The 7,769-nt window shown below is 38.2% G+C and overlaps 1 pseudogene; it reads left to right on the forward strand.

Annotated features, from left to right (window-relative positions):
* Positions 1–4,641: 4,641 nt before the first annotated feature.
* LOC127230877 (high mobility group protein B2-like) lies at positions 4,642–6,527 on the forward strand (annotated as a pseudogene).
* Positions 6,528–7,769: the final 1,242 nt, after the last annotated feature.

The following is a 7,769-nucleotide window of genomic DNA, read 5'->3' on the forward strand; positions in this document are numbered from 1 at the left end:
CTAGTACAATAAACTGTATGATTGAATTGAACAGAAGGCATAAAGATTTTACATTAGAATTTATAAATACATCGGTGATAACCTATGAAGAACATTACATCTTTGTATCTTCACTCAAGTAAAAAGAAGGTAGACATGCTGGCTGCTGTCATTCCAGAACTCTAGATGCAGCAACTGGATCCCCTGGGCTAGCTGGTTAGCTAGAATATCCAGGATTAAGGAGCTATAGGTTCACCAAGGGGTCTTGAATTTATAAAATATAATGGAGAGTGATTGAGGGAGGCATGCTATGTTAACCACTGGATTCCACACACATGTTCACACATGCATACTTGAACACATGTATGTCCATCCACATGTTAACATGCATATGCATATGTATATTCATGCTATGCACATACACACATATACAAAATGTTTCTGAATGAAACTGAAACTTAAATGAAGACATTCCATGCTGATAAATATATAACATCTATAGCATCTATATTAGGGGTTCTTATCCTGTTGGTTACAAATCCTTTGGGGATCAAATGAACCTTTCACAGGGGTTGCATATCAGATATCCTACATATCAGCTATTTACATTAAGATTCACAACAGTAGCAAAATTAAAGTTCTGAGGTAGCAATGAAAAAAATTATCACTGGAGTCACCACAACATAAAGAACTGTAATAAAGGGTCATAGCATTAGGAAGGTTGAGAATCACTGATCTATATAATGGTATTTCAACTCAAATTGAGTTTCCAGATTCAATATTTTATACGTGTTCCTCAATTGGGGCAGACATTGAAAAGCTGAATCTGAAACTCATATAGAAATGTAAGGAATTCAAATTATCTTGCTGAATGGCATAACAATAATTGGTAAAACAATCATATTTTAGATATGTCATTTCTGCTCTGACCCTGTTCCAACCTTTGGCAATTTTAGTATTGAGACTGATTACAATTCAGGAAAAAATAAATGAAAAGTGGTCATATTTTCCCCATATCCATATGAAATATGAATTTTTTTCAAAGACAAAAATAAAGTACCTGTTACAAAACAGAACAGGGATGTTTTAGATTGGGAAACAGGGAACACTGGGTTGTGTTTACAAGACCTCTACCCCATGAGGTCTCCCTGAGATGAATTGGCATGCCCTTCTCAATATGGTCAAATTGACTACAGTATTTTGACTTTTAAAATCTCTCCTAAGCCTCTTTCTGTAGTTCCTTTCAGCCCTGAGAAAGGGTGCAGGCTGCTGCTTCATAATTTACCCACCAGAAATGAGTAATGCTCCTTCAGAGAAAGGCTTTGTATTTTGTCAGATGCCATGCTCCGCACAGGCTTTTCTCAATGGGATAGTCAGGGAGCATGCAGAGCCATGGTACACACACACAGTTATCAGATGGCAATGAAACCATGTTAAGCTATGTGTTTCCAACTAGTGAGAAGTGGATATGAGGACTCACAATCCTACGGAATAAAATGCTCCAATAGACACAGAGTAGGTCCTGTCCTTTATGGCTCAGATTCTGATAAGTGTGTGCCATTATCCCTGTTCACCTTGCTGTTATATGAGGGGACAAATACCTTTGTGGCTGACATAACATATTTTGAAGCGGAAACACCGGGACTTTGGTCTGTCTCTGGAACTAAAAGTCACAAAGTTATTTGGCAAGCATCCCATGGCTAATGTAATTAATATTGATTATCCACTTGGAATGATACATAGTCACCAAGGAAACAAGCATGAGGGCATGGTAAGTGAGGGGTTATCTAATAAAGTTGATAAGTTGTGAAGACTCACTATAAATGTGGGCTACAACATTCTATGGACTGATGTCCTAGAATATATATATATATATATATATATATATATATATATATATATATATATATATTCTTATTCTTATTCATTCTAGCAGTCAACAGTCAGCTTTTTCGGCTTCCCAACTGTGGGAGCTGACCCATGCTTCTGCCTCCATTCCTTCCTCATTGTGATGGACCACATCCTGGAAATGTGAGCCAAAGCGAATAATTTTCTTGAACTGTTTTGGTCCTGTATTTTATTGGATTTGGCACAAAAGATACCTAAGATGTAGTTTAGTTTGTTAACTTCAAAATGCAATTTTCTAATAGAGCTGCTAGAAAGATTAGGTTATCTAAAGTATGTGAGGTATTTTCTTGCCATAGTGACATTTCTTAACATTACTCTTTATTAAGTGAGAAGCTGATGTTGGATTTCTATCAGTACTCTAACCAGCCCTTAGAGGGCTTCAGACTCTTGAGCCCTATTCTCTTAATTAGATAAAAGACTTATTTGCCAGAACTATAAAAACTTATCCCCAGAAGTTATCCCAGACTTCACTTGGGAATAGTACTCTGAGCTTACTACTTTCACAAAATAAGAATAGATGGTAATGTATTTGATGGGAGGCAATAGCTGCCAAATTTGATTCATAAACTCTCTTTGAACTACAAAGGAACTTGACAATGATATTTGAAACTAGAGCAGAGTAACTATCAATCTTGTAAAAAGTCAGAACACTTTCTGTGTGTTGGGGTGACTAGGAACTCTCAAACATTTTGCAAGGGGTTATTTCATAGTGTTACTTTTTTGTTACAGACAATGGAAGTAATGACAAGAAGATTAAGCTATGTTCCAAACAGCAAATACTGTTTAACGGTCTACCCTGAAGCAAAGTCTGCTGATTCTCAGGTTATTGCATTTTACCACAGAAGCATGATAGTCAGACTTAAACATTGACTGTGTGAGCTTCCAAAAGGAAGTGGAGTCTTAAATATCACTGCAATAATTGGGGAAGAATCTGCAGGTTCTGCAGGTTTTCATCTACACTACACAGGCCAGTTTTTTTTCTTTGATTTTTTTTTTTTTTTTTTATTTTGTCAGTCATTGCTCAAGTCACATAGCTGGACAAAGTTATCCTGGAAGAAAAGAAAAAATAAATTCTCTTAATTTATTTCAATGAAAATTGCATATTGAGACACTCCTAAGGAAATGCAGCTATGAGATTTTCTATACTAAGCTAGCAGGTTACCGTGCTGAGTCAAACCTGAGAAGTGAACAATCAATTGGAAGAGGGGCAGAGCAGGAGCTTGGTGCTGGCAGCAGGTCAGCAGACAATGTGGAAGGAGGTAAATTATGCATCTTATTTATTAAAAGAACATTTCCCGGCAAATATCCCAATACAAATGCCACTATCAGTTAAGCACCCCACTGCTCTGAGCAGCTTTAGAACATCAAATTTTTCTCATAATGTTTTTTCTTGGTGTTTGCTGACTTTACAGCCTTTTATGAATTGTCATTCCAGGAGATTTTAAATAGGATGAAGTTGTACTTCATTGTGGCTGTTCAGCAAAGTCACCAGTGGGTTATTGTAAAACTGCACAGGGAAGCAGAAGAACATGTTTGTTCAAATGACATCTTGCTTTTTTTTAGTTGGCATTTATCAAGATATCAAATCATGGCTCGTCTCTGTTGTTCACTAATTTATTGAGCAACTCTTTTATTCTATAGTTTGAACTTTAGATCCTGTGACTTAGAGATACATAAAAAATGCTCCTGACACCAGTAAGTACAGTATTAAAAAGTAATTAGTAGCATGTCAAAGAGGAAGGCTGACCTAGACACACACACAAGTCCAAGTAATGCAGGGTAGACAGATAACTCTTTTTATTCTACCCATAGATACAAGACAATAGAAAAAAAGTCATCATTGATAGAAGGATAGAGTGAGCAGGGCTCCAAATTATCCTGACTGAAAAAGAATGTTGTATAGCCCACCATTTGGGAAGAATAAAGTTCAAGATCATCCATTGGTCCAGGCCAGGCTAAGGTAAGAGTCTCATGACAATAGATTCACTGTGGAAAGACATGAGAGAGAAAATGATCATTATCTTAAGTTTGAAAGGGGTCAAGATTTCTGGGGTCATGATTACTCATTTGGAAACAACTTTCTCTTGTGCGAGCTTACCAGGGTCTTGAGAAAACTGCCTTGATGCCTTCTACAGTTGGCATCCCTAACTACTGAACCACAGTCAGGGTTGTGGTTGCTATGATGGAACACCATGACCAAACATGAATTGGGGAAGAAAGGATTCATTTTGCTTATACTTCCACATCATAGTCCATCACTGAAGAAAGTCAGGGTAGGAACTCAAGCAGGACTGTAACCTGAAGAAAGAAATAGATGCAGAGTCCAGAGAGGAGTACTGTTTACTCGCTAATTTATCATGGCTTGCTCAACCTGCTTTCTTATGGACCCTAGGACAACTCCTGGGGTGGCAACACAGTCACAATGGGATGGGCCATCACCTGTCAATCTCTAATTAAGAAACAGCCTTACAGCTAGAGAAATTGAGAAAATGGAGGCATTTTTTCTTCATCTCAGATAGCTCTAGCTTGTGTCAAATTGACACCAAACTAGTCAGCACACCATCTATCCCCTTCTAAAGGTTCCATCACTTCTTAACATTGCCACAGGAAGACTAAGTTGTCACACCACAAACTGTTATAAAGGGTCACACTCAAATCTTATCAAAACTATGGCATGTTGCTAACTACACAAAACATAGGTACATCACAAGGTAGACAATGTTCAACAGCCAGTGCTCTAGAGATAATGACGATATGAACAATGGTGAGAAGCTACATTTAGCACAGGGACATGCAGAATGCGTTGAATCTGGAACTTCAATTGGCTGAAATGCCATCATGTAGACAGTACACGTTATTAACATGGAACATTGACCTTGAGAGCTTGTTTGGAGGTTCAGGAAGGGGAGCACAGCTTCTCATGTACCCTTAACCAAAGACCAGTTGTTCCCCTTCTATTCCAGGAAGGTCATCCTCTTTGACCAATGGAGCATGTAGCTTTTTGGAGGGAGCAGTGAGGGAGGAAGGGGACAACTGCCTAGACAGCCAGATAAGGTGAATCAACCCTGGCAACCAATGGGGTGTCAGATGTCACAGCCAGATCACCCTAAGCAGACACCTACAGGTAAACACTGAGCTGAACTCCTGGAATCCAGTTGCAGAAAGGGAGGAGTAATGAGCAAAGGGGTCAAGATCAGTCTGGAGAAACCCACACAGACAGCTGACCCAAATAAAGGGGAGGTCATGGACCCCAGTCTGATAGCTGGAAAATCAGCATAGGACTGACCCAGATTCCCTGAATGTGGGAGTTAGTTAGGAGGATTGGGCAGTCTATGGTGCTTCTGGTAGTGGATCATTATTTGTCCCTAGTATATGAATGGACTTTGGGAGCCCATTCCACATAGATGAATACTCTCTCAGCCTAAACACATGACAGAAGGCATAGGCCCTGCTCCAAATGATATGATAGACTTTGAAGACTCTACATGGAAGGCATCACTCTCCCTGGGAAGAAGAAAAGGAATGGGTTGTGGGGGAGGGAAAGGGGAGGTGGGAAGGGTGAAGAAACTGGGATTGATATATAAAACAAGCTTGTTTCAAATTTAAATAAATAAAAAATCATGGAATATGGAATGTTTTCATAATTGTTAATAACTCAGTACACCCTCACAGTAGAATCTAGTTGTACCCACTCCAGTCATGTGGATTCAGAACATGGAAATTCAAATTTCTCTTTGAATTTGCTGAGGAAGGACTAGCTGGAACAGCAAATGCAAAACCTCAGCAGAAGTAAAACTAGCTTCCTAGGGTTCCATTGTGTATAATGATTAATATTTCATTGTTTCTAGTGTTTGTACATGTTGTTCCAGTAAACTATAGTTAGAAAGAAAATAGCATAATAGGGAAAAAAACCCTGAAATTTACTATATTCAAAAGTCTAAAATGAGAAATCAATTCTCTCAGGAACTTGGGGAAGGAAGTATCTCTGTTGGGCTCAGAGGGAAGCACTCTCACCAGGGAGACACCACCCACTGCCTTCATTCAGCATGAACAAGTGAAACCCCAACAAGCCACAAACTGGAAGGCCTATAAGCCTTCTTGCTTTCTTCGTGCAGATGCACTGACTTATTGGTTAACTTCAGAGTTCTCCAAAAAGTGCTCTAAGAGATAGAAGGCCATGTCTGCAAAGGAGAAGTTAACATTTGAAGATTTGGCCAAGAGAGACAAAGCTCGTTATGACAGGGAGATGAAGAATTTTGTTCCTTCCAAAGGTGATAACAAAGGAAAGATCAAAGATTCCAATGCTCCCAAAAGATCACCGTCTGCCTTCTTCCTGTTTTGCTCTGAACATTGCCCAAAGATCAACAGTGGACACCCAGGCCTGTCTATTGGATATATTACAAAAAATTGGGTGAGATGTGATATGAACAGTCTGCCAAAGATGAACAAGCCTATGAGCAGGAAGCAGCTACACTAAAGGAGAAGTATGAAAAAGATATTGCTGCATACCATGCCAACTGCCAAAGTGAATCAGAAATGGGCCTGGTAGGCCAAAAGGGTCAAAGAAGAATGAACTGGAAGTTGAGGAAGAGGATGAGGAAGAAGAAGATGGGGAGGAAGAAGATGAGGAGGAAGAATAAATGGCTGTCCTAAAATGTGTGGAGTGTATGTTCTCAGACTATTTTGCAAAGAATGTGAAATTCAAATGCAGATCAACATTAGCTTCAGTATAAAAAATATACAGATTTTTGTATAGCTGATAAAATTCTTTGTAGAGAAAATACATTTTTCAAAAAAGAGTTTGTAGTTTTTTCAGGGGCTACCACATACAGTTAGATTTAAAGCTTTTGTTATTGAATATTCCTAAATATTTAATGGTTTCTTTAATTTCTTATGGTAGCTCAGCAAACGTCATAGGAATTTATATTACCAGTAAATTTTTTAGGATGTTGCATTTCTCTTGTTTTTGTTTTTTGGTTTTGTTTTTGTAACTGTAATAATATTTATATATTTTTAAAGTTTATAATGAGGGACTCTATAGTAGTGAAAGACTTTGCTAATTTTTGTTTATTTTCTCAAATAATGAGAACAATTGAAAAACTTTGGCACTAGAGACTGTAGAGCATTTAACATGCTAAAAGGAACCATTAGACAATAATGAAAAACAACAAATGACTTTAATGTGCTTTGTTTCAAAGGATCTATTAGACTATTCTTACTGCTGTGTATACATAAGGCTGTACTTTCAGCATATAGTTTCAACATTTGGTTAGAAATTGACCTTACATTTCTGCTTTTCTATTGTCTAAAGAAATGCTGGGTCTCAGTTGGAAGGCATTGACAGTCTAAGGAACTTCTGACAGTGGAACCAGGATGTATCCCTGGTGCACAAAAGGAATTTGGGAGCACATTTCCCATGGAGGGATACTCCCTTAACATAGGAGCAGGAGGGAGGGCCAAGTTCCTACTCCAAATGACTTGGCAGATTTTCTTGACCCTTCCTGGAAGGCATCACCATCCCTGTGGAATGGGGGATGGGATGGGATGGGAGGGTGGTGGTGGGGTATGGGTGGGAGGGAGAAAGGGAGGAGTGGAGGAAGGGAGGGAAGGAGAGCGAACGGGGATCGATACGTAAAATAAGAAAAAAATAGACAATTTTAAAAAGCACAGCAAAAAAAAAAAAAAAAAAAAGAATTTGGATTTATCCACAAATAAAATATTTTATTCTTGTGAGACTGTTACAAGTTCAAAATACTGAAAGTTTGAAACTAGACCTGGACTTAGACAATGGTGAATATATTATCCTCCATATTTATGTTTTTGTATGCTTAATGTTGGTAAATATCCTTAATTGCTAAAAGAATAAACTATCCTTGGACTTT

This window comes from Phodopus roborovskii, unplaced genomic scaffold (assembly GCF_943737965.1).
Source record: "Phodopus roborovskii unplaced genomic scaffold, PHOROB, whole genome shotgun sequence".
In the NCBI taxonomy this organism is placed as follows: Eukaryota; Metazoa; Chordata; class Mammalia; order Rodentia; family Cricetidae; genus Phodopus; species Phodopus roborovskii.